The 26,720-nt window shown below is 34.2% G+C and overlaps 1 long non-coding RNA gene across 1 annotated transcript; it reads left to right on the forward strand.

Annotated features, from left to right (window-relative positions):
- Nucleotides 1-19,806: 19,806 nt before the first annotated feature.
- Nucleotides 19,807-25,579, forward strand: LOC119638262. The gene is made up of 3 exons (XR_005247409.1): nt 19,807-19,830; nt 23,851-23,910; nt 24,989-25,579. It is a non-coding gene; the product is annotated as an uncharacterized LOC119638262 (long non-coding RNA).
- Nucleotides 25,580-26,720: the final 1,141 nt, after the last annotated feature.

The raw sequence follows: 26,720 nt of genomic DNA on the forward strand, positions 1-26,720 counted from the left end.
GTACGGTTACACTAGTACATTACTATCACCATCATCATGATCATCGTCAATATCATCATCGGTAACAGCAAAAATTATAACAGCAATATGCAATAGCGACAATAGTAACAACAACACCAACAACAACAATAGGAATAGCAATAGCGTCACCAATATTACTTTAAAGTATTTATATAAAATAAAATGAAAAGAAATACAGCAACACTAACAACAACAGTACTAAAAAAAGCCCAAGTAGTGAAGTGGTAAAGAAGAAGTAGAAGTAGAAGAAGAAGAAGAAGAAGCTACGAAACACCACGAATAGAAGAATATTGCACTACTTTGCTTGTATGTGGATTGAAAAAATGTGTTTCTTTTATATTCTTTACTTCTTAGATTTTTTATTGTTGTTGTAACTTTTTTCTTAGTACAAATGCGGGTTCAATCACTTGCTAAGGGTTCTCATGTCATATATAATAATATATTCATGTGTTTGCTTTACTTTAAAGTTACTATATCAGCGATAAACTCAATCTATCCTGCACGCAGAAGGGCACTTTACACACAAAAACATTTTAATGTTTTTAAACATTAAAGCCAAAAGTTTTTAGATTTCCAAAGGAGAGCGAGCGTCATTTGAATATGTACACATAGAATCCCACTATAGTTATGCGTATGTACAGGCTTCCCTTGTGTGATACGTTTAATTCGTACCCCCAATACTCTTTTATTTATTTATTGAAACTAAGTTACAGTATCAGGTAGTATAACTTAAACTTGAATATAGTATAAATCGGGGCAATGTGTACCGCATTGCATCGTAACTTGTGCATCCCATACAAGATCTAAGTGATCTTAATGAAAGCCATGTATGTGCGGTTTTGTCGAAACCGAATCTTAAGATGTAAAATTTAATGATGGAAAGTAAGTTAAGTTCAAGTTTTTATAAAAAACACAAAATGAATTTCAATTTTATGATCAAAGACAAAAGTTAAAAATTAATTTTTAAGTAAAGAGACTATATATAGTCTTCAAAATTGACATATTTTGATTCCGACCTGTGGGTTGAGAGCAAGAGAACAAGATAGACAAACGGACGGATAGGCTTAGATCGATTTCAAGAGTGATTCTGAATCGATCGGCGTAATAAAAGATTAGTCTATCTCAAGACCTTCTTGGTGTTGCATACATCCCCAAAAGCGTGATCCTCGATCCACAAGTGCTGTGGCGTATAATAATAGCGACGGCTATATAAGGTACAGTTAATCTCATTTTTTATTCCAAAGCTGGTTGCAACTCCTCTTGTATGCGAGTTTTTGAAAACACGTTATAATATTCACAAATTTTGTTTTGTATTGTCTCGAAATCGTGTTTGGCGTCGTCTTTGCTACACGAGGGACCCCTGTGTGTATATGCATGAGATATTATGATTGTTTTATCGGTGTATGAAGTGGGCACGGCTAAAAAATAATACGTATATATATAATACTTATATCTATATATATATATATATATATTTTTTTTTTTTGTACTGCTCATTGCTCAGGTGACGTCGTCACTGTAACGGTCAGAAAGAAGAAGAGGAAAAAATAGAGAAGTGGTGGACATGATAGTCGCGGTTCTTACCCACTCGACCATTGAGGCGGATTGTTTAAGAATCGCGACTACGACGCGTTCGCGGACTTAAATCTCACTGCGGTAGATGTATTCAGTCGAGGTTATATTGCGTGCTTAGATGATAAAAGCATTATGCCTACCGGTTCGGGCCAGCACTCACCGAGCCTGAACAACGGATCCTTTGCCAATCTCCTTACTCAATTCTCTCCAACCATGACAATGTTAAACTTATAGGGAACTTCCCATGTTTGAGTGACGATTTAAAAAAAAAGGTCTATCAGCACATGCAAAAGAGAGCTCTGTCCCTAATTTTGGCGGACTTGAACTGCCTTATTAAATTAATAATGTTAAAAATTAATAAAAGAAAAAACATTAACATAAACCGAATCTTTTACACCCATCACCATTATCCTAAAAGGAATAAAAAAAAGGAAAGAACTAATTTTTTATATTTTGTAAGTAGGCCCAGAATAAAAGGTGAAACTTATATGGAGTATGTGCTGTACTTTACGAACACGCAAAGCAAAGACGTTCGCAGCTTTTGTGGACGTTGCAGGTGTGCCTATTGACCGGCTGGGGTCATTTTCGAATTCATTCGCAAACTTATAGGCGACGTCTTCATTTTTACAACTACGCAGTTGGGCAGACTGACAGATGGACAGAGGGACGGTGGGCACGCTTCTGTGCATTACGTTTTTGAAGCTCGTTTCTGCGGGTTGTAAAAGTATTGAAATTAAATTAAATTTGGATGGGTTGCATGGTCAGTTTTTCCCAATTTCGCGCAGGTGCTACAGAATCGCCCACTAGAATACACGTTTGCAGATTTACTTGCCGTAATTTGTGATATAATAAACGAAAAACCATTATTTTTTGGTCCTTTTGAAAAACAGAAGAGTTTTCAGTTTACTTGGCATTGTATGCGGGTCTTTCGAGCGATTTGTCCCATTTTCAATATTAATTTGGGTGCAAGAAATTGTAATGTTTCTACCAAATCTTTGGCCGATTAATTTTGTAAGAGTAGTCAGATTTTCATAGTACAACCGGTACATACAATGAATGCTATAGCATCCGCGACAAGCTGACCAAATTTTTCAAAAGGGTTAACTTGAGCGCTATTGCATTCGAGTAAGAGAAAATATGAGAAAAATGAGAGAATCTCGTCTCTTTCTAACGTATAGAACTTTATGAATTGAAAGGCGATTTAGAAAGAATTAAGTAATGTGGAAAAACCTAAGGAATCAGTTAAACAGTACTTCGGCACGTGTCATATTTAAAAAATCTTATATATTTATATATACGATTGAATGAAAAATAATTGACTTTAAAATATGAATGGATGCATAACATCCATATTATTTTGCATCGCAATGAAAATAAATGATGCGTTGTCTACGTCCGCGATCTTGCTAAACCGATTCAAAATTTCATGCTGTTTTGGAATACTTATAATCTGTAGGGCCTCTGAAGCTAGCTTCGGTGCGTTGTCAACATTTTGACAAAATGCTTATGCCGCTCATCTTTCGGCGATGGGCATAAAAATATTTAAGTTTAAAAAAAGACGCTATACACGCTAAATAAAGTTGTAAGACTGTTATGGAAACCGAAAATATTTATTGAAGAATTTCTTTTTTTCGACCTTGCGACCGAATTCTTGACATCTTAAAGATTCAAGTGTCACAACCTTAGTGACCCAACTATAACCTAACGGCGGTGGGCAAAAAAATCTCATCCATTATCTATTTGTTTATCTAAAACTCCAACCACTTTGAAGATAAGAGAAAAATGAGAAAATTACCCTTGCCTTGCGGCAATCATTTGTCACTCATATCATCGTGTTTAAGGTGTAAATAAAAATTGCAAAGGGTTTGTTAACTGTGTGCACGTTAATTACAGTTTAAGTAATAAGTATGCGTGCAGAGACCAAACGATTTCATATTCTCGGTTTTTTTTAATACAACAATTAGTCGCAGCTTTCATTGTTTCAGATTACACGGGTCAACTGAGGCTTTAACATGTCAAAGACTTTTTCTTTCAAAGCGAATTAGATCATAACTTGCGTCCCTATGTTAAGCTAAGATATTTGTTCAGGAAGCGACCCATCTAGAAGCTGAATGTCTGGTTCTAAGTAAATAACTAATGCACCAAGTCCCTCCATTTAGCGACATGGTCGCCTCACAACGTGCTAGTCTTAGCAAAGTTTCTAAAGGTCAGAGTGAGAAATTAATACTACGGCTTATAAAGCAGGTTGGTAAGTTACAATTATTAGCATTTAGAAAACGTGCTCACAGCTTTCAGAACTGTAAGCAAGCCATTAAGAAGGAATAGAAACGCGGGGCTCCTCCTTATTTCCTAACTTTTCCGATAGTAACGTTTTTGATATCGAATAAGAGAGGGATGAACGTATGGACAGACGAAATGATGGACGTGGTCAAATCGAGTCGAGAAACCAATTACGAGTTACGTATGTGCTTGTAATATTGAAGAATATATCCTCAAAAATGACGTGTGGTGCGGCTCAACATCGTCATGATGTTATTGTCGACGTAACATTACTTAAAATTATTGAATGTTTTTTCTTCGTTATCTTCCGAATAGTTAAGGTCCTGAAACAGGTCACAACATGACCATTTGCTACTTTTCCAGCAAATTCCCTGAAGTCGTGCGTCGTAGTTCTTTTATGTTTGCAAGTGGCCGTAATCACTTAACTATCCGCTATCGGTAGTGAATCATGTGTACGACAACAAAAAAATAATACTTCGTGTTATGTATGAAAGTCTCAATTATTACAGCCTACACCACTTCTTATAAGGATCGATTCAGAGTTACTTTCTTTCTCTTTGTCCATTTGTCCACCTGCCGGTCCGTCCGTCGGTTCGTCTTGTGTTCAGCCGACTGGTGGTAATATTTGGGATATTTTAATGAAATTTTTTATACCGTGTCGTGTTACGGCGCAAAGAACGAAACCTGTTGAAAATGGAACGGATCGCAGAACGTTTTCGACTGCTTTCTATATAATGCATCATTTTGAAAAGACGTCACGTGAGCAATTACATTTGGCAAAATGCTGCAGGATATTTAATGGTGGTCAGCGGCCCACTATAATATATATTCACTTTTATAAAAATAAAGATTGATAATGATAAGGAAAACAAAAAACCAACAAACGATGAGTATGAACGAAGCGCTGAAGTATGGTTCAAATAGACAATGAAGAAGTTTGTCTATTAGATCCATTTATTACACCTGTGTCAGCTCTATCTCATATTTTGAAAATTGAAATCGATAGCAAATTAATTTTTCAATTATATACATTTTCATTTATTTACTACTTAATAACTTAATTTAGCTAACTTATAATTACAAATTTTACATATTCAGATACGATGGTGACTTTATGTGTTTGTTACAGTAGTGGTAGATAGAAAAAAAAAGTATTGGAAAGGAAAGGAAGGGAAAAATTCAACAACTTAGCCAAGCGAAAGCAAGTTATAATATATTAGTTTGGGGAAAAAGAAATCCATTATTTTTATATGAACTTCAGGACTTTATTTAACATTCTTCGAATTGTCCGATTTGGGTCAAATATGCACCGTTTTGTTGTACGATTTGTTGCCATTTTAAAGGTAACTTCAAAATGCCTCTCTCTATTTGCAAAAAACTCTAGTAGTCGATTTACACAATCCTCCCCAGATTCCAATTATTTATCATTAAAGAAATTTTGCAATGCAAGAAAAAGATGCTAATCGCTTGGTGCCAAGTCCGGACTGTATGGGGAATGCATTAAAACTTCCCAACCAAGCTCCCGAAGTTTCTGGCGAGTCACTGTAGATGTGTGTGGCCTAGCGTTGTCCTGGTGGAACACGACACCTCTTCTGTTGGCCAATTCTGGCCGTTTCTGGTCAATCGCTATCTTCAAACGGTCCAGTTGTTGACAGTAGAGATCAGAATTTAGCGTTTGGCCATATGGAAGCAACTCATAATAAATAATCCCCTTCCAGTCCCACCAAATGCATAGCAAAACCTTCCTGGCTGTTTGAGGTGCTTCACCGCTCTTTGACCAGATCGTTTTCGCACAGGGTTATCGTATGTGATCCATTTCTCATCTCCAGTCACCATCCGTTTAAGAAATGGGTCTAACTTCGCAGATGGAAATTCGATCCATGATGTTTTTTTCTATTAATTGGTGTGGCACCCAAACACCGAGCCTCTTTTTGAATCCAGCTTTGTGTAAATGGTTTAAAACTGTTTTATGGTCGATTTTTAGCTCCTGGGCGATGTTACGACTGCTAACATGCCGGTCAACTTCGATCATTTCTCCGATTTTATTGACATTTTCGACGACCGGCCTACCTGTGCGAGGTGCGTCTTTAAGATCAAAAATTCCTGAACGGAATCTACGAAACCAAAATTGCACATAATTGGCTGTTACAGCATCGGAACCATAAACAGCATTCACAATTTTAGCCGCCTGGGTTGCATTTTCGCCTTTGTCAAAGAAAAACTGTAAAATGTACCGAATTTTCTCTTTGTTCACTTCCATTTTTAAGACGCTGTAATCACAACTGAATGCACCAAACAAAAAATAGCAAAGGAATTTTTTTTACTGCGAAATGTACAGTATTTCAATGTACAGTATCCGAAATTGTTTGATCGATACTTTACGAGAAATCTATCAGTGCAGCCATCTACCGAAAAAATAATGGATTTCTTTTTCCCCAAACTACATACAACACGAGAATTGAACAAATCTGCTTCTTACTACTTTCTTAGTGATCTTGCTTACAGTACCTATGAGATCCAGCACAAAATGTATAGAAAACTGATAAAACTGCTATATATTGATAGTCTTATAGCGCGCATATCCATCGGCAGATTTCTTTGTAAAGTCCTTGCATATGCGCTTCTCGCTTCGTTTGGTTCTTTTAGGTCCATTTTGCGCACTGTGTTGTCAATAAGTGAGCATATTCTGAAAAGGTTGAAGATGTTCCTATGCTAAAAAGTTAAATCGTAAAGGGAAGAAGACATCTCGGTTTAAGAGATGATCTTTGCAAGACCGTTGTTTTTTGCACCGGAGGTGAGGTTTTTGAATACACACAATCATTTCTAACGATAGGGCCAGAAAGTCTAGTCATCTAAATTTTGGATTTGCGTATTACAAACTCATATAAGATATTGTCTGTTTATGTTGTAGTCACGATAAGAGAAAGCACGACATTTCATTCGCATTTCATAATGGTCTTGTGTCAATAAAATAGCGAAAATTAAGTGCACCACACTTTAACTCTTAGTTGTTTTTGTCGATGTCACCAGGGATTAATCGTGTCTTCTCCGCGTCGAGATAGGTATGAGATAGATGGCAACTCAAATATAATCTACGAAATACTGAAGTTATTGAAGACAATGTTATACTGTGCGGAGCGCAGAGATTCGTCTTTTGTTGATTTGCTGAATTCTGTTAGGCTGTTTGAAAAGTCATTTCGTCCTTTTCTCCACCAGAAAGCAGCCTTCATTCCATTTTTGTGTAGCCAAGTTCATACTTGAACCGCATTGTCATTATATGTTTTGACAACTGACGAATCAGGACTTGTTTGTGAAAAAGCTTGTTTGATTTTGCGCAATAGTTTTTGTGTGTTGCTTTATCAAATACCGAAAGTCGAAAGTAGCGTTCTCGACATATTTTATAATTTTTTAAAAGATCTGTTAAAGCAAGAAAAAAATTATTGGATATACATATACCAGGAAGATGTGCTGGCAGAAGGCCAGTACGAAGAGTGGTTTCAAAAATTTCCTTCTAGAAAATTCTTATATGGGAGATGCACGTTCTGGAAAGTCACTCGAAGCAAAATCAACCGTTGATATAAACCTTAAACTTGGACGAGCTTTCAAAACCTTTTCGTCAATTACTGAGAAGTTATACATAAAACAATATCACGGCGAGCCGCTGCCTTGTGCAAGTAGTTTTCAAGCACGATTCCGTTTCGGCATCAAGTACGCTCGCAATTAAGCAAAACGTATGTGATGTTCATATAACTACTTGAAGCGAAGCAATTATCAAAGATTTGTTTAAGGTTTTTGTATGAGTAAATAACCGGGCGAAGTAATGAATATTTTTTTTAAATTTTTTTTAAACTTATGCATCATAAGATTAAAAAAAATTTAAAATAAATTTTTTTTAAACTTATGCATTAATTTAATCTTTGGTCTTTCAAAAGCACTTATAAACGAAGTAAAACGTAAAAATCCCTTTATTAACTTGTTAATTTAATTACATAATTACGTGAAAATGGATGCAATCGTACATGTAGTGATTACTAGTCCAACAACTACTACTACTACCACTATTACCACGGTTATGGTGCAACCGCTTGGAACTGATTAATTAAAATTTTAAGTTTAAAATCACAGAAAATTATAGAGCGCCAGTTTAAGAATAAAAAAAAAAGAAAAAATACATACGCGGAAAATGATTATCTAAGAACTATTCACTGAAGCTGAAGGAAACTTTCAAATAAAATATAAAAAGCATTTATAACGTCAACAGAAGATAGACACAAACCTTAACGAACAAAATTGCTGTCGTTTTTTTTCGCTTTAAGGAGAAATTTTGAAATTGTCCCCCTAAGGCTTGCAATTTCTGGCCGTGTCATGTTTACAAATTACTGAAAAAAAAAAAAAAAAAAAAAAACGATGCTCCTGTGTTATTACAGCTTCCCTTTAATGAAGGCTTAGGAAAGAAAAATTTCCCAAAAATACTTTTAATGAATGTTTTTACAAAATCTCTATTATGGGTAATTATTATTCGTACAAAAAAAAAAAAAAAACAAAAAAAACAAAAAAAACAAAAGAGTACGAAAAGGAAGCTAAAAAAAAATAAAGTGTTTTAAATTTGTGCGTACACGCCTGATTAACAGCCTTTTGTCTCGTCGACTATGGGTTATCTGTGCGTCGTTAATAAGCAAAATTTCGAGTAATACCAACGGAGTAATAAACCTTTTATTTTAAATTAAATCCCTTCTTAACGCTTTTAAAACTTCAAATAGTTGTTTTTATAGGAAAAAATAACAAATTTTTCTTCATTTTTAACAACAAAACGAAATTGTTAAGCCTCGGCCAAACTATTGCGGTTCAGTTTGTCTAACACATTGTCTTCATCGGTTTTAATAATGAAAAATCTTAAGCAGGTAGTCGCTGTTGGTGTTTTTATGCGAGTTCTTGCCTCTTCTCTTGTTTTATCTTTCTCTCTCTGTCTCTCTCTCTCTCTCTCTCTCTCTCTCTCTCTCTCTCTCTCTTCCGACTCATTGCAAATCGAAAAAGGGGAAATTCACTAATACTCGAACAAATTGCACCAATACTTGGTCAATTTTCACTACTACTCGAGCAAACTGAATGATCTCTGTCTCTCTCTCTCTCTCTCTCTCTTTGTCATAAAATCTCTCCATACTTGATAATGATCGTTAATATAAAGCCTTTTATGCTCTCTTTAGTTCCCTAAAGTAAGTTATGCTCAATGAAATACCTGTGTGTGCGTGTTTATATCTTATGCTTTATATGCAATTTAAAATATCTTGTATCTATCCAATGCGAACAACATATCTGAATCGTGTTTAGCCTGCATTTTTAACATTTCACAAAATATCACTTGCTTGGGGTTTGCTTTTGTATATAGAAAAAAATACCACGAATAAGAGAAAAAAAGCAAAACAGAAATGTTCAAAATATTTTCAAAATCTAGATGGCGTTACTAATACGGATTTTCTTAAGTCTTACTTAAATGAGTGGCTTTTTAAACGTGAGAAGTTCTTGAAAGAATGTTAATTATGCCTTAAGCAAATGAAATTTGTACTAGCTATGCAGCTATCGATTCCACATCTATTTAAATTGGTTGGTTTGTCCTTTTATTAATAAGCGCTACGCTTTTGTTAGCATTTAATACAAATTGTCGAATACACATATTTATTAGAGGTACAAAAAGATTCTCTGTACTTTGCGACAAAACAAAAATTGAATTAAAAAATACTCGGCACAAAGTTGAATAATCGAAATATGCACTAGTGCTATCAGTGGTCTTTTGCCTCTTATTTGGTAGCTCAAAGGCGGCGTCGCGGTAGAAATTTCGTCATTTCAAGGAGAAAAACTCATTGACTCTTTTTCGCATGCCGTCAACTTTCGCGAGCTGCTGATCTGCTGCATCCGCCTGAAGGAGTCTTTATAGAGAATAATCCAGCACACATGAAAGAGGTCCGGTCCACATTGAAGATCACTTTATACATTGTCTTTGCTGGAGACGGATGGACGTATATAAACAGTTATCGTCCTCATATCTAAAATATTTTGCGGGAAGTCCAAGAAATCGCTTTCTGACCATTTCAGAGCTTATTGCATTTTCAATCCACGGTTTAGTCCTCAGTTCAGTTCCAAATAGAAAAACATTCGAGACCGTAAAGTATCTCCACCTCTTTACACTTTGATATGCACTGAATGTCAGCTTGTGGATAAGTGAAACTGTTGCCGTGGAAACACGAATATCTAAAGTATGTATTTTCGAAATTTTGGAAAAAATAAACGCGGATACGTTTGACAGGCACATTTTGTATAGCAATCAGTTTCAATACTTTTAATACTTATTTGAATAACTAACAGGCGTGTGCAAGTATTTTGATCATTTGTTGGTGATCGACATCTATGTCGGGAAAGTGGTAAAGTAAAGCGAAGTATCAATGTACACAGCCGTTAAATTCGATATTGTACAGAATCAGGAATCCTACGCGTACATAAATTGCATGCTTTCGCAAATGTCTGGTGAATAAAAGGCAAAGATATGTGTCTGTATGCTTATGATTTTTAATGCCGTTTTCAGGCACTAGCCTAATTTATAATGAGTTTTTCCTTGATTTGAATGAAAGTCGCGCGCGGAAAGGCGTTTCTCTGTAAGGCGCTTTCTCCTTAGATCGCTTTAAAGAAGTCGATACTCCTCAGAAGCAAACGTCCTTCCGACTTAATTTGATGTATAGCTGAAGAAGCACATTACGTCTTAAACGTTTTGAAGAGTCCATTCAATACCGAAGAATGATATTTAAAATGGTTCGTGAGGTGCGAGCACTTAACTTGACTGAAAAAGTGAGTAATTCGTGTGCAGTGAAGTTTTTTTTAATCGCATTTTTCTTCAAAACCAGATTAAGTAAAAAAAAACTACTACTACTTTTAACTGGCAACGACGCAAATTTTGTTTTGAATCAATATTTTTAACAAATGCTGCATTCTTTATTAAATTTTCAGAAATATTTTAAGCACTTCTTATTTAAAATGAAAAGTGGAGTGCCCCAGCGAGGCGTTGTGAGTGTATAATTTGAACTTTTGCTTTTCCGACCGTTGAGGTTATTTTAACTGACACAGTAATCTTACTTTTATCAATGAACGTGTCCGATGAAGTTCAAAATTTGTCTCATGAAAATTTCCCTTTGGCTGAACAAGTGGAATATTGAAATAAATGCTGGGAAATCCAAGAACATTACGTTTACGCTGAGTAAGGGTTCCGGTTCTTCAATGTGTTTGTTAAGGCTAGAGAGGGTTATCCTATCTTATTAAGATAATGTGATAACACTTCTAAGGAAGCAAGAGAACAAGTGCAGTGCAGTTATTAACTATGTTGTTTTGTGTTAATTGGTTGCAACGAGAAAATTATCAAAGATTTTTACAAAAAATATTAAGGAAAGTTCAAACCGTGGGTTTTGTCGGTAAATCATACAATGAAATGTACAAGGACTTGTGAATTATAATATCAAAAGCCTAACCAGTTATTGTAAGAATTTTGTATCGAACTTTGCAAAGGAAGCGTAAGCCTACGAGCGAAGAGATCGATAATTATCACGAACCGTGAACATAGGTGGTAAATTTTACGTAGATGGTCAACATCTATTATCTAGAGCTTTAACAAAATTGACTCAATGATTAACAACATAACTTCTCTTATATATTAACTGGATGTGTTGCGATAAACTTGTTGTAAACTGAACAATAAATATATTTAAATCGCAATGATGTTCCTATCCATAACTGTGCACAACGTCTTGATTTATATATTAATCAAAGATTTATATAGAGGAATCACGTAAAAGCCCAAGGCCAACTAGTTGACTTGAAAAGCAGAAGACTTTATTGCCTAATTTCCCAACTTAATCAAAAAATGAATGCTTTTTGGGCAAGAGCACCTCCTGACCACTTTACACCTATGGCACACAACTGCCATCAACGGCCAATAAGTCTACTATTGAAATATTGGAAAAATATCAACTTAAGATTCGTCGTCTTATTGTTGGCAACAAGGCTATTCATAAGGACTTGGACCTTCGATATGCCAAAATTCGTATTCAACTTATTTCTCGAAAATATTAGATCTTGTTGGACTGAGTAGTAATGTAAAGCATTTGGCAATATTTCAAATAAACGAATCCACGAAGATACGACGATTGAAAAAGCGTCATGCGCGGGATCTCTCATTTAGAAATTCTTTTATTTCTATTCCTTAGCTCTTATACTGCCCTCTTACTGTACTTCCTCATCTTGCAGTAACTTTTGCTTGTTATCGTTCCGGATAGATTGTAAATTAAAGACGTAATAATAATAGATGAGGAAATAATAATAATAATAATTAAGAGAATATATTTTTAATAACCGCAACAAAGACTTTTATTGCAATAAACTGATTGGTTTCCCCTAAATAATTTTGGAAAAAAGACCATAATTTCGTGCTTCTTAGAGTTAGTATTACCTTTACAAAGCATCGATTTCACTCAAGGTAACTTTTCTCCAGCAGACGTCTCTTTTCAGCTCGCAGAAACTCTCAGCTGATAAGAAGTTCTTAGCTCCTCGACTAAAAGTTGAAACTTTGCCGAATTTTTGAAAGATTGTATTAACTGAAGATCAATTTTTTCACTTCAATTTGATCGTCGTTTACAAAGAATTGTTTTTAAGTTGGAGTAGCAAGATTTGCGGTTCGTGATCAGAGAATCGTTTTCGCAGAAAAGATAGGCTATCTTTCCTCATTTGAGTAAATAGATCTTCAGTAGACAGATCTGCTGTTAACAACAGTGGGCATATACGCTACAGTAGCAAAATTGCTCACCTGTTATAAGTCGTAACACAATCCAAAAAAAAAGAAAAATGACTTGGCTAATCTCTGTCTCTATAAGACGTTCTTCTTTCCAGAAGAGCAGGTGTTGTTAAGCATGAGAAAATTTATCTTATATTCATTTATTGAAAGTTGAGAAAATCTGAATTTATGGAAACTTTTTAAACGAATAATTATAAGTGTTGTTTAGTGTAAAAGGAAGTGCTCTCACATATTAAAGATATGTTTACATATATACATATATATATATATATATATATACATGTTATTGTCTGACAAAAAATTTACATGCATACATATATATATATATATACATAAAACATAAACGCGTACGATATGATGTATAAAGGCGTAGGGTATGTAATAATAAGGCTTGACTCATTCTGGCCTTTTTACTTGTTATTGTTGCTTCAGGGCATGCTTTTAAATAGTCTATCTTGGATTTTATTATAGCATTTTGTTTTACTCTCGTGTTTTTCTTTGATTTTTGGACGCTTAACTCTTCTGTATGCGATGTTTACGATTTAACACTTTTGTATCGGTTCGATGTAAAACAATAACGTTTTCTTCATATTATACAGATACGTAAGATATTTAACTTTTTTTTTTCTTTGCAATTTTTTAGATTTTTTATGGCTTGTTATGGCTTGTTTTCTGTCTTCAGTCAATTATCAGCATTTAAAAATTTCATGTCTTCCTTATGAATCGCATTACGATTTTCTGCTTTATAGTGTGCAGTTAAAAGTGTATCTGCACACAAAAATATATGCATATCTTATGTTGAAGCAGTTATTTCAAGATTCGCTTGATTTGAATTAAGCCATAAGCGAAACGTTGCCTTAAAAATTTTACTGATAATAAAGTTTTGTCTCCACATATCGGAATGCTGCTATAGCTTGTCCAGTATTTTTAAATCAGTAAGACGCAAGAGAGTCAAGATTGAGTCAAGGTTTCACTTCAATTTCATGATCAGATATGTGCATGGTAGTACATATTTATATATATATATATATATATATATTTTTGAATTTCATTGCCTTGGTAGAAAATGTAACATCTATTCGTCTAACTGCAATTAATTTCCGATTTTAAAATTATTTATATTAACTCATTCCAATGTTGTCTTTCGATTATTCTCTCACGGCAATATGAGTCCGCAACTAGACACCTTTTTATTCCGATTGCAATTTCTAGTGTTTTGTGACACTTAATTCCATCTACCGAAGCAGGTTGAGTTTGTGACATAGTTTTTATATGAATTGAATTAATTTGTGTTTTCCAAGACGATCAGTTTTTGACTTTTACATTGATGAGAAGAAGTAAAGAACAATTTCATCTTTAAAGGCAATAAAAGCTATATACAACAGATTTTCAATGTAACATATGAGAGCTTTAACACCAGCACTACCTCGGGGGTCAAGTTGAGTTTTCTTGAAAAATTTGTTGATGACTCTTAACTATATGAAAAGATCTTTAAAAATCTACAAATAGTTTTTTTAACTGTCTTGTTTTTGAGATGCCGATGATATATACCTTTTTTTTGGCCAAGATAGACCAACTTGACTGATAGTACAAACGAAACAAGAATGCTGAACTTTGATACGAAACATTCCTCGATCGTTTAAGATTTCAAAAGTAATCAAATTGATTCGCTCCACCACCATATACGTTTTCAATATAGAAGCAACTGAGATAACCTACAAAGAAATCGACGGTTTTTTTTCGTATTTCTATTTAAAAGATATTTAACAGATATATCCGAAAAACTGCAACCGAAATATTTGCCAGAAGTATCTACATGCTTGGACCCGATCGACTTGCTAACGCTGCCACAATTAACGTTTGGTATCTCTCGTAAAACAGTTTTCGTTTTTTTTGTTTGGGTGATTCCTCCTACGATAGCACTTCAAGTCGCACAGCTGCATTTAGAGAAGCAATCCAAAAAAAAAATACTTAAACTGTTATTCAAAGTCTGGTTTATGGATTTGATTTTGGTTCTTCTTGATCTTTTTACCCAAACCATACCACTTGTGCTGCAAGGCTATATTAATACTCAGAACCACTTTTAGCGTTGTCTGCCTGTCCGTTATGTTTGCTTGTAACTAGAAGCTTCAATTTTTGAGACACTTATAGAAATTCGGTACACTGGCCTGCTTTGGCTTAAGCACAAAGTTAAGATTGTTAAGATTGGTTCGGATCGGACCATTTTTCCGACCACATGCCATACAAAAAAAGTTTTGAAAAGTCGTTGTATGACTAACTATAGGGTGGTGCGGGGTATTTAATGGTGGCCGGTGCTCTATTATTGTGTTCTTATTTAAAAATGGGTCATAGTATCGCCATTATTAGTTTTTTGAATATATAGTTCTGTAGTCAATAAAAAAAGGAATCAATGAGCGATATTACGCCTCCAGGCGGGCACATTTTTATCCAATATTCACGAGAACCGACCGTCGTATTTACCCAACATAACCTAAAGGATTTATTCTATCTAAGCATTTGTGTTTGCTTTGCTTCATACATCGAAATCCCTTGTCCTTCTCTTCTTCATACCGTGAACATTCTGTTAACACAGTGGTTTTTACACAGACGTAAACGGGTTTCTCTGAGCTGCTGCAACAGATCTGGATTCCAGTGTGCCTTGCACGCCGAAACGACTGGTCAACGTCTTACACTGCTAATTCGCCAAATTTGTGCACGTTCGAAGTCGACCCATTCGTTATGCTTGCATTTTCATTCACTTAGGAGTTTTTAACTATTTCTAGCAGTTCTCTTCAAATATTGCTTAGCCCCTAGTCTGGGAGTTAAAAGTTTACGGTAGCTTAAGACTTTTGTTTTTGGGTGATTCAGATAAAGTGCATTTTTCAAACTCTCGTTTTCGCAAGTAAAAAATATATTTTCTGCTCAACGCTGCATAGAGAAGAACAAAACCCTTTGTATATAAAAAGTTACGGTTTATTATACTAAAGTTAAAAAAGAAAATGTATTTATGCTATTTTACGTTGCACTCGTGAATGTCTTTAGGGGAAAAAAAAAGAAGAAGCTACGAACATGTATCCCGCAGTATTACGAAAGCAGTTCGCCTGAGGTTGATATATAAAGTCTTTGCAAACTTTCAAAAACCTTAAGAATAGCAGCTGTTTTTTTTCTTTTTTGTTTTTTATAATTTTATTGTATTTATTTATATATATTTTTTTCCATAATTTTTATCGCCTTTAATTCCGAAAGCAACAAGAGGAACAAAAATTATTTGCTGTCATAAAATTTATTGTATTTGTATGTTTTGTCGCCGTCCGTCGCGATGTGAATGGGTATCGTAAGTAAAATAAAAAAAAAGAGCTGAATATCTTCACTCACCTTTGCTTCTTTTTTTTTGGAATTTTTCCTTATATATGTTATTACTTAATTAACAACTGAAAAGTGTTAAGATATTAAGTGAGTCTCCTCGTAACTTAAATTTAATCCTTAGTTTTTTGATTTTTTCAAAAATTTTCGGTTTAAGTCTAATTCGTAAAAGCGCCCTATACGCGTATAAATCGTTAACGTTTTCCGAAAATATGATGTACACATGTGTATAACATATATATGACATGATGCTTACATTTCCTACGATGGCGAAGATGTTACTATTCGAGACCATCGATAAATGCAACTTTTTATATATAAATTTCATTTAGTTGGAGATTTTCGAATCCTTAATATGTCCAATTATTCTAGTGTCTATAAAAGAAAAAAAAAAAAAAAAAAAAACCAAACTATTAGCCACACTTTCGGACAAAGAAAGTATAATGCATTTAAGTCGTGTACTGTTTAATGTGATATTTTGAGGGAATTTCAGGTTTCTTGGCCCGCAATTTTAATAAATCGATCTGTAAAGGAAGAAGAAGAATAAATGCGTTTACTGTTAAAATTTCCCTATTGTCTTGTCGGTAATTTGTTATTTAACGTGAAATTATCAACTATAAAATTTTACTTAATAGTGTTAAAGAGAATGAATATTAAAGGTATTCGCTGTTAACGGATTATAGGGCGATTATTTTACGCGATGATTATTGTTTATATCACGTTGTTCTTACACCTTGAAATCGTTAAAGATTTCTTTTTAAAAACACGATGTGTTTATATTAAAGCAAAACAAGTCAAAAGGCTAATCGCGATTTGTGGCGAATATTGGATACCCACCACCATCAATTACATATCCCTAGCTTTGTCTAATGACAACAGAGACACACCCGACCGATGCATTGTAATTTTGCGAATTTGCTTGAATTTCGTATCGAACACATCCCTCTCTTCCTCTCTTTATAACAATTTTTCGGTATCAACTTCTTTTTGAGATTTTAGGTTGGTTTCGATGTCGGCTATGTATTTAATTTAATAAGTATTTGGAAGTACGCTTCTGGTAGACGTTTGAACAACTTCAATGTGATGCTTGATTCCAGAGTTGTCATTTTGAGAATAGCGTCAATAGACAAACATAGACACGGATGAGCCCATAGAGGGTGGGTCAAATCAACGCAGAAGTCAGCTGAATGACGGAGAGACGGATGCACAGACGAATGGCTTAGCAACCTGCCTTATAAACCGATCACTTCACCGACAGTTGGACGGACGGACAAACGAATAGCGTTTAACTCGATCGACAGATGGGCGCACGCATAGACGAATCGCTTAGCAATATACTACTACATCAAACATTTCACTAGCGGATAGGCGGACGGACAAACCAATGGTTCAGCCATTAAATTTAATCCGGATTAAAAGTTAACCAAAAAAAAAAAAAAATATATATATATATATATATATATATATATATATATATATACATATGTATATATATGTATGGAATTTCGGAGACATACTAGCAGTTCCAACAAACCAATTACTAAATTTCGTATAACACTATGCCTCAGTGATGCGTTTTATATTCAGCGCAGAAAAGAATATACCCAAAGATAATTTAATACAACGATGAGAAAAGATCAAGGTAAAATCGTGATATCGTGTGCGTTTAAGTTTTGTTCTTTTTTTGCTTTGGTTTATTTCTTATTTTTTATAAATAAATTCCACTTAATTGTGTATTGCAAGTAATAAACGCATAAAATAAAATGATTTAGAGTTTGTAAAGCATACAACAAAAGGTGTTTAATTGTTCTTTGAACTATTAACTGTGATAACTGATGAGAGATTAGAAAAGAAGCGGCATTGCTTTAAGTTAGAAAATTTTCAATTCTACGACAGTTTCTACAAAGCTAAACTTTGTTTTTTTTTTTCAAATCAAATTTTATTATTCCCCCTAATACACCCGCAAGAGATGAAGTGTACATATTTTAGGCAAGCATACTATTCGTACAATAATCAATTGTCCTTTCGGTAGTTTATCTGCCCGTCTGGTATATGCTGGCGTACATTCCGTGAGCTAGTGTAGGCTGTGGGGGTAAAATATTCACGGCAAGAGCTCCAGTAATAGACCGGGAAACGTTTTTGCGCGTGCTGTTGTCTTATATACATATTAACGCATTCTTATTCAAAACCTATCAACTTTCGACAATCGGTAAAAATCGCCGAAAACATTGCATCCGAAAGGTCATGTTAATGGAAATGTGCCGGCTTTTCCCAGACATGGTTCGATGTAAAGCCACACGAACGCGATATCCGAACCCCTAACTTAAGGCGAGGACGGGAGAGCTAGGATGATATAATGAGAACCAACAATCCATAAGTGTTCATCTCGAGGTAATGCGAAAACTTTGCCCCAGTGTAGGACCACTAGTCGGCAGTGCACTACCACTACGTCCATCAAAAAAGAAAATATTTCAGTTGCAAAGGGCAAAAGACGATGGCTATAAATTTAGGAATTGTGCTTAAACAGTTTCTTTTAATGCACTAGAGTGATCGCAGGAAGGAGAAGCCGTATGCTTTCTTTGTATTGAAAAAATTGCACGGTTTGGGGTATAACACGCGGCCTGAAATGATTGAAATCGTGCGACTGAGGATAAAGACGCTCTGCTGAAGACCGAAATGTTCTAGATCTAATGAAAACATCGTTGAGTTGAGAATAAGAATATTCTTGTTGCTATTAGGAAAAATCGTAACCTGAGTATTAGTGCACTCTTCCTTCGAGCAAATCATAGGTCTGGTCTCTGATTCTAGGCGAAACACTTTCTCTGTAATGGAAAATTTGTTTGGCTGAAAATTAGGAAACATTGAAAAAATCGTACGTCTGAGGATCAAAATACCACGTCAGTCAGGAACATAGAGGCGCTGTTGGAAATCGGACCAACGTGCGTACCGCTGTAAAGTGATCGATGTTCAACAACTATTCCAATAATTTCTTAAAGCTATACCAGAACGCCGATCAATTTGTTACGTAGAGAATGAGTTTTCTTACATGAAGTAAAATTATTACCCAATAGTAACGTCCGTCCAACAAGCACCGTCGTGTTGTCTGCTAAAAACGTTCACTAAGAGGCTGTGAGTTAATTTTTCCTCTTTTTCACTTTTTTGCAGAAAAAGCAAACCAATTGTCGTTTATACAGAAGGTCAACTGTTCCCAAAAACATTTCGATGAGGAAAAGAGGCCCACTTAGATGGAAATTGCTACACAACAGATGAGTTCGACTCACAAGCATTGCTCCGTGATTTGTTACAAGTATTCCATCCTGTAAGTAGTCCATCTGTCCATTTGTTTTGAGATTGCCTTTCTCTGGAGACACTTACGCATGAAAACGAGCTCCTCTTATACTTAAAGCTAAAGCTAATAGACCCTCTTATTAAATACAATTTATTAAAAGTGTTCATTTACCTTTTAGCATTAGTTTATTATTTTCATTATATATAAAATATCCTCCTCGTATCTTATGGCTTTATGAAAATAAGTGTTCTCCTTTTAACGTTTCCTTCTAACATTTTGCCATTGAGACCACTATAAATTTATTTTTTTTATATGTTTATGCTTTAGCTACAAATGCAAAATAACATCAATGCTCATAACCATGTCCGACACGTAATGCGTACATAAAATGTGCACTTAAGCTGGACTTTAAACTGTAAAGAATGGGAGCGAAAAAAAAAAAAAAAAAAAACGTCAGAAGAAGAAAAGAAAGGTCAGTTAAAAGTTTGCACATTAGTACTAACTAAATCCTTTACTCATACGAAGAAAAAGAAAAGCAAAAAAAAAACATAATTATACACTTAAGGGTAGAAATGCTTATGAAACAACGGATTCTAGTAATAAAATGAATATATTGTTAGTGTAAAGCTGTTAATTTGTGTTTGACACGTAAAGTGAAAAGAAAAATGAGCAAAAAACGATAAATGCAAGTATTGTTTTAAAATATGCAAAGAATTAAAGCGACGAGGAGAGAACGAAAGGAAAAAAATCTGATTTTTTCTTATTCACGTTTTTTACGTTTTTTTATTTCCATTTCTCTTTTATTACTAAATATGTCACATTACGTTTTGTCGCCACTTTATGGCAAACTTTTGCAATTTTTTAATGGTCATCCTTGGGAAAATAATACAAGAAGAATATGAACTCGACACCATTGCGTTCTATATATGCGTAGATGTAGATAAGAGTAACGTTATTCGAGAGAAGAAAATATTAACCATAAAAATCATTCAAGTCAATCATTCCACTTAAATGCACAGTAAACTAAACCAATTTTTACCTTTTAGGAGACAATCTTCTCTTATGCTGAAGTAAAGCTTAAATTACTGATAAAATGTTCGTTCCTGTCTTCATTTTTTTTTCCTCTTTTTTTCTTTCTTTCTCTTTCTCTTTTATAAAATTTTACTGTGATTTCTCGTTATTTAAAAAAAAAAAAAAAAAAAAAAAAAAACTGTTCTTCCTTTTTACGTAAACACTTTTAAAGTGTTTCTCCGTTTTTTTTTTTTTTTTCTTTGCTTTCTTCAGGGCTGAATGTGTAAACTTAGACATCACATAAAGTGTCAAATTTTAAGCCTGATAAGCTACAGATATTCTTTGCATATGAATTCTTTTTTTGTTTTTTCTTAGCTTAAGTGCAAACATAAAATGTTTCTTTGGGAAGTTTTTAGTTAAGTGTGTTGTTCGATCGCATCAAAAAGTACGTAAAGTAAGCGCCAGAAGAAATAATCGAACTAAAATTGAAATTTAATATTTTTCCTTCTCTTTTTTTATATTTGCTTTACTTTCACAAGCTATTAAAAAAATAGTTAAATTTTTTATTTATTTTTGTTTTTTTTTTTTTTTTTCAAAATAATGGCCATAAAGAAATTCTCTTTAAATGTCTTCATAGCTAAGCTTTAGAGTCTTTGTTATGCATACCTTGATAGCTTAACGTTCTCGCTCCACCCTTTTTTATATGGCTTGATTAACTATTCTAAAATGCTAATAGACAACTTATTGAAGCCGTAAATACCACGAACGTCCAGGTTTTTGAATCATGTGTTGAAGTCTTTGCCAAAAAGCCATTACCAGTTTTTCCAACTCGAACATTTTTTATTCATATGTTGCGTAGCTTGTACGCCTCGTGTAAAATCCAAACTTCGAATAACTTCTTATAGAATACTTCAGGATTTATTGAATTTTCTGTCTAAACTGTATCGTAAGAATCCATTATCGCCGCTTTCCACGAAAGTGCAAGTTTGAATTCGTGATGAGCAAAAATTCGGATAAAATCCAGAAGGCTCGTAGTTTAATATAACGTGAATTACTTACCTCAAATTTCAATTACAACTGTTCAACAACACTCAACTGATGATGGTTTTCTCAATTATTTCTCCTTGAATGCCATTGAATTTAATCTTTCATCACATACTTGCTTCAATGATTTGCAACACACCCAAAAGATATTCCTGTTGTTAGTCGTTTTCCATTTTTCGATTGATCTTTATTTAATAAATACCAACTATGACAAATTCTTAATACGATTCCTCATTTATTACGTCGTCCAGAAGCGTCGCATCCCACTACACTCTCTCAATCAATTATCATTTACAGATTTAATTTTTTTTGATAAACGCTAAGTACAACATACCCTTAGTCCGGATTTTGGCATAGCGTATCATAAAGAAACTTCGTATTCTAATGCACATACGACACCGCTAATGAGATAATCTACACTACCTCATTTAATTCGTCATTCAATTGGTTTTCTTAATAGTACACCAAAAGTTAAACATCACTTTTGTGTGAATACACAATTTTCCTCATATTGGAGGTTAATGCGGTCCAACTTTAGCAGTCTTAATTTACTTGCCAGTTGCTCATGTTATAATTGCTCATAAACAACGCTTTTCGGTGAAACAGTGGCTTGCTTTCATTGGAGTCTCTAAAGAAATAGACCTATGCGATCCGTAGAGTTAATCTACTAAACAGCGATTTCCACCATAGAGTACTAAAAGTTCGACAACAATTTTATCTATTAACCAACCGATCAAGATATAAATAAATCGCATCGCTAGAGATGGTTTTATTCTAGAAATCAGTATCCACTTGTTCTCGTCCTATATTCAGTTTAAAGAACTGCAATCGTTGGGTAATGTCCTTCTTTGGATAACTTTGTCAACAACTGTTACGCTTCTTCAGCTCTCACGCTGAGTTCTTTTTTTAATTGGGAACACTGCCAGCGATTTGCAACCGTATCCTTAAGAGTAACGCAAAGAGTTTACAATCGCAGGGCACTTTCTCATCTGCATATATTGATATTAGGGAGTGGTTATGTCTGCAACTTCAAATTTGATGCATACTCACAAAAGTAATGATAAGTATCGGAATCAGTGGCCGGCCACAGTACCAGAATACGGCTATGAAGCATTGCCATGGTCGTCTTAGCCGAAATGTTTTTAGATCGAAGCGAGGCAACGTGATCAGATTGGCCACGAAGACAACAATAATTACTCTCGAACGGGCAAAGCTTTAACTGAACAGTGTTGTTCGAACGTTTGAGATAAATTGGAATGCAAAAAGTGGGCAAACGAAGTTCAGGGAGACATCGTTAAGGCGTCATGGTTCTTACAAAGGTCAAATTAAAGAAGACGTCCTGTAAATTGTTGGAAAACAACCGCTATAGTCGCAAAGTCTTTGATTCTATTCTATTCTATTGAAGCTCCCAAATGAGTACGAAGTGAAAACAATGCTAGGTGTAAAGAAAAGAAATTCGAAAAACGCTATGAAAGATTTATTACACTTAAAAGAAGAAAACTTCTTCAGGAATAAATGTATGTTTTATGTATCATTAGATGACGTTATTTTCTTATTACACTGAGTGACCTGCAATGCCTTAGTTTGCCTTATTATTTGAAGATAATAAAATTTTTCTAAACTCAAAATAAAACACGTTAAGGGGCTTATAAAGCTTACACTTCCTTTGAGCAAAAATATTCGTTGGTTAGTGGTGTGTGCGCATATCTGTGTGTGCAGGATTTTTCCCAAACGAGTATAATCGTCTCTTGTTAAATTTAAAATTCCTCTGACGATTATTCTTTTCATTTATTTATTTATTTCTTTTTCTTGTTATATCCTACACCACTTTTGGTACAATGGTGTATCAAGTTTGTGCGGATGCATGTCACACCTAGAAGGACTTGAGGTACATCTACCTTTGATTATACCGATCGATTCAGGATGACTTTTCGAATCGATCCAAGCTTGTGCATCCGTCCGTCGGTCTGCCCGTTTTGTTTTCTTGTGTTCTATTTACAGGTCGAAATTTCTGAGATACTCAGATGAAATTTGATACATTGATATGTTTTAGCCCGAGAACAAACCCTGTTGAAAGTGATTCAGACCTTCGGATCTGCTTCGGACTGCTTTCTCTAACGCCTTCTTTCGCAAAGTCGTGACATGATTAACTCTATTAATCGAGATAGTGTAGGGCATTTAATCGTGGACCGTGTCGCACTATAGTGTTTTTATTCGTCTTGTTGTATTGTAGTGCTACAAAGTTTGCGTGATTAAAGCATAAAACTTTTTGTACGCGAGAGAACAAAAAATATATAAAAATATATTTTACACTACTCTAGGAATTTATGCTAACTACCAGTTACATTTTAACTGATTTCTAAGTAAACACTTATAAAGTGAAAAGTTTTTTTTTCATTTTTTTTTTTTTTCATTTTATTTTTCCTTTTTTTTTTAGTTAAACAGTAAACCCACCAACCAACCAGTCAGCCGGGCCGTGTAGTAGTTAAGGCGCGCGGTAAGTGTTTCCTTATAACTAAAATATAATTGAAAACATGCAAAACAACTTAAGAAGAGAAAATGTCATCTAATAAACTCAACTAACCGACCAAACAACAATACAACAACACCTACAAAGTACACACAAATCGTTACATATACACGTACATACAAAGCCTATGAATAGTAGTAAATACTGCAGGAAAGTCAAAATTACTTTAACGAAGTTTTTTATTTGTTTTTGTTGTGGATATATATTTTTTTCGCTTTTTTTCATTTTTTGTATTTTCTAAAGCCCCAGATACTTAAAGATAACTTACACGCTATGTAACACGGCAAGTGGCAGTTAAAACGAAAAATGAGATGAAAACGTTCAAACTGAATAAAAAGCAAAACTAACAAAAATGTAAAAAAATAAGTAAAAAAGAAAAAAAAACAAACAGGTGAACGAAACGAGCCACATATTAAAACGAAATTTTATTATATATCAAAAAAAAATTTTTTTATTATTATTTTTTTTTTAATTCTTTTTTCAAAATATTTATTCAACAAAATACACTCAAATAGTCTGTCTCATTTGCTGTTTTGTTCTTTAATACACAAAAGAAGTTATTGTTAAGACAAATAAAACACACACGCACGCACATGTCTCCCGGTCTTCCTACAACTACTGTTAGTTTACATAAGATGCAAACAAATTTTAATGGAAAGCATTTTGTAAAAACAACAACAGCAACCACAGCAATGAAAATAACGGTACACATTGTTTAATATATAACCGAAAATGATGTGGGTTTTGCCGTTGCTTTCAAATCGTCAGTCATTGAACTAACTTTAATAACACATATGCCAGAGTACTTTTTATGAATATATTATAGAACAAGAAAATTAGAAAAGAAAAAGAAAAAGAAAAGAAAAAACTGTCACGCATATTAAAATGTTTACTCGACCCCTTCCATCATCTTCACTCTCTATCCATTTTCAAATAAATAATGATTTATATCGGAAAGTTGGGGAACAGGAACAAATAAGTCGTTGTATATATGTACATATAAAATGTTTTTTGTTTTGTTATTTTTCTTAATCGCTCTTTTCAGATTTTTCAAATTACCTTAAGTCATAACAAAAACGCGACGTCTTTTTCCAGTAGATTGCTCTTAGGCAACAATTTTCAATATTCCGTTGAACGACGCCGACGTGGCCCCTCTGGCAGAGCTCTAAGTCATAGATTGTAACCAGTCATATTTAAAGCACATTATAGTGGCCCACGGCTCCTATCTTTAAATACCCCATACCCCAAGTTGCTTGATGCAATTACTTATATAAAAAATTTCCAAAATAAGATGTGGTCGCAAGAGTGATCCGCCCCGAACCGTTCAATCAATAGCGTTCGTTTTTGGAACAAAAATATGAACTGTGCGTTAAATACCAGTATGCAAGACGAACAGACAGAAATGCTCGAAATCTCTTACTGAATAGATCTAAATCGTGGCTGCCAAGTCCTCGCTCACGAGTTCAAAGCTCGCATACACTGCAGCTGGCTTTGATCGTATCTACAGTAACGTACTAGACTTTTGAAGGAATAACATAAAGAGTTGTACAAGAAAGGGAGCTAGTACTCCAACTCAAGTGGAAAAGCACTAATTACTCATCAAGGCGAAAAGTGTATGCGAAGATTGGAGGATAAACCGAGCATTGCATTTTAATGTCATGTATGTCATGTACATTACCGTAAAAATTTTATTAAAAAATTTCTTTCACAGGCAGGCATTAATTCAAACATTTATTTAAGATTTCGTCTTTTCCTTTAAGTAGTTTATATAACTTTTAGATAAAACAACTGAAGCATGATTACAAAGGGAACTTGAATTTCACAGTAGCATCTTAAGAACACATTTGTTTTTTTTTTTTGGAGAAAATAAACATTTACTTAACTGACATATGTGCCCAATTATAAAACAGTTCATTCAACTCCTTGAGGGTATAGAAAACAATAATTATGAAAACACACTGAATAATGGAGAACAATAGTCCTCAACCGTCTGAGTTTTGTAAACTTTATGCTGTAAACCGTATCTGAATCCATTGGATACGTATATCAAGTGCGACAAACTTTTCTTGCAACATATTAAATTTAAAATCTAAAGCATAAAATTAAAAGCCGTAATGTTTATAACACACATTAGACTGTGCGCACAAACTAAAATTTTAAAAGTTTACATTTTTAGAGAAAGAAAAAGTAAGAGAGCTATGTAGAATTTTTATATGCAAAATAGTTGGATCGAATTTAATCGTTAGTGACAAGTTTAACTGGATTAAGGGAAATTATCGCAAAAAGTCCACCTCAGTGGCAAATTAGGAGAAGGACAACAGCTAATAAATCAATAGTCTCCAGTTCAGATCTCATGTGCGGTACAGCTTTTAATAAAGCCTTAGTTTCTAGTGCTTTAAGTGTGTCCTACTCTTGCAACGCGGTGGCTTGGGTCACTTTTTCAAAAAGTATATGCATTTTTACAAAAATGTATAGTGTATATATAGTATTTAGTCATTCCCGGGATTCTTATAAGTCACGAAAAATCGCATCGCGGTAAGGTGAAGTCAGTTCGGGGTTAAATCATTAGGGCTTATTAATTCTGCGAAAGGTGGTAGAGAGAGGTGAAGAATCCTAAACAATGATGGCGATATCCCGTCAATTATATCTTTTCATATTAGAGATATAAAAAATTCAAACAAGAAACACATTACTCAACGGCAATAGCAAGAAGAAAATTTCACTTTTAAGAAGAAAATTTTACTTTTCGTGTTGCTGCGAGAAAAGTTTCGTAGTCG

Source organism: Glossina fuscipes, unplaced genomic scaffold (genome assembly GCF_014805625.2).
Source record: "Glossina fuscipes isolate IAEA_lab_2018 unplaced genomic scaffold, Yale_Gfus_2 86, whole genome shotgun sequence".
Classification (NCBI taxonomy): domain Eukaryota; kingdom Metazoa; phylum Arthropoda; class Insecta; order Diptera; family Glossinidae; genus Glossina; species Glossina fuscipes.